We start from the raw sequence: 1,947 nt of genomic DNA, 5'->3' as shown, positions 1-1,947 counted from the left end.
TTTAGTGATTTTCAATTTTTGACGACTTTAAACATTATCTGTTTCGTCTAAATTAACAAAATTAGTAATTTTTGACGACCACCAAATATTATCGTTATCTAAATGGTATTTACGTACTTATTTTCGGCACGTGGCATGCCACTATATAGATTAGACTATATAGTGGCATGGCTCATAAGTTATAGCACATTGACTAACAATATAATTTGCCTATGTTTAACTTATAAGGGGTTTTATTCATAGACCTTATACAGTATACTATTATAGTAATAGACAATAGTACCTATAAGTCATAATGTTCATGGGTTCTATTTGAAGGGCGAAAATCCAAAATGTGGTATTGCCAAAAATCAAATTGTTCACAAATTAAGAAAAACTATATCACGTTATATGACATGAATTAACACTTGTAATTGATGTAATCAAATGTAAAAAATGAAAAAAAAATGATAAGCGGTGTCAAAATAAATCTATTTTGACTTTAAAACTTAGTTTTAGTACTTTAAAAAAGTGTAAACAGGCCAAAACGTGGTATTGCAGGTATTGTAAAGGTAATGGCAATATCACGTTTTGAAGTTGTTCCTATTTTTGTTCATGCAAAACGCATTATTGTCGGCAATACCACGTTTTGAAGAAAAATGTAATATTGGCAATACCACGTTTTGCAATGATAACAAGTATGCCCCAATACAAATAGCATGGGCAATAATACGTTTTGACTTGAACTTGTAATACCACTATTTGCATTGACATTAAATGTGGCAATATCACGTTATGCATCGAAAATCAGTTTTAAAATCGATTTTATTCACAAAAGTAATCGATATAATTTAATTCTGATTGAAAAATCGAATTCCTCACATTTTTTTCCATAAAAATCGATGTTTAACTCGATTTTCAAAATTTTGGCAATACCACGTTTTGGATTTTCGCCCTTCATTTAGTGTTAAGAACTATGTTTGACATCGCCGTCGCTCGTCGACTTTATAATTTAAATATTAAATTTTCAATATCTTATTATTTTATCATTTATTAATCAATAGGTTGATCAATTGATCACATTTTTCAATTTTTGTAACGGTAGTCGAGTTACGGTAAGCATGCATAAACGTTTTGTTATATTATATTATTATATCATTAGAGACTCTTTTTAAATTATCTTATATTATAAGTATTAATAATTAATTATATTATTATCACCTATATATACAATCTGTAATTATTATTATTATTTTTTCCCCTTTTTTCAGTTTATTTATCATTATATTTTATTATGGATGGCGGGGAGATTTAACAAACCTGAGTGGCGGTCCTAATTAAGTTTTCGGGCTATGCCCCCCTTTTCTGCCAAAAAATCGGTTCCCTGATTTACGCATAGATTTTTCCCAGGTGGAATGATCCATATTCCATTTATTTTTGAATTGTTGATCCAATAATTTATTTAAGCCCCCTTGGATCTAAGCAGGGGTGGATAGGTAGTATTTATGTAATTATGTTACAAGGAAATATTTGAAGGGGCCCCCAAACTGAAAAAAAAATTTGGTCGCTTCACTCGCATTAGATATTCAATCTAAGACTTTTACCTATAAATAAAATGTTTCATGCAAAAACGTATTTTAGTTTGGTGGAGGGCTGGGGAAACGGCATAATATGAGGAAAATATTTTTTACGGTTGTAAGGGATTTTTGAAAAATTCGTACAAATTCGTACAAATTCCGTACTAAATATCGGCCAAAAAAAAATTGCAAAAACACAATATGGGGGAGGGGGTGGTAGGGAAATATCTACCGGAAAGTTAAATTAAATTTTTACATCCTTGTATATTCTCTCGATTTCTCATGTAGGCATAAGTAGGCATGTAGCGATTTTCTTATTTTCTTGTAAATCAAACACGAATACTTGTAGATATACCTAAAATGTACATCATATATTAAAACATCTTATCAA

This window comes from Acyrthosiphon pisum, chromosome A3 (genome assembly GCF_005508785.2).
Source record: "Acyrthosiphon pisum isolate AL4f chromosome A3, pea_aphid_22Mar2018_4r6ur, whole genome shotgun sequence".
Classification (NCBI taxonomy): domain Eukaryota; kingdom Metazoa; phylum Arthropoda; class Insecta; order Hemiptera; family Aphididae; genus Acyrthosiphon; species Acyrthosiphon pisum.
Note: the sequence above shows the minus strand (reverse complement) of the source record.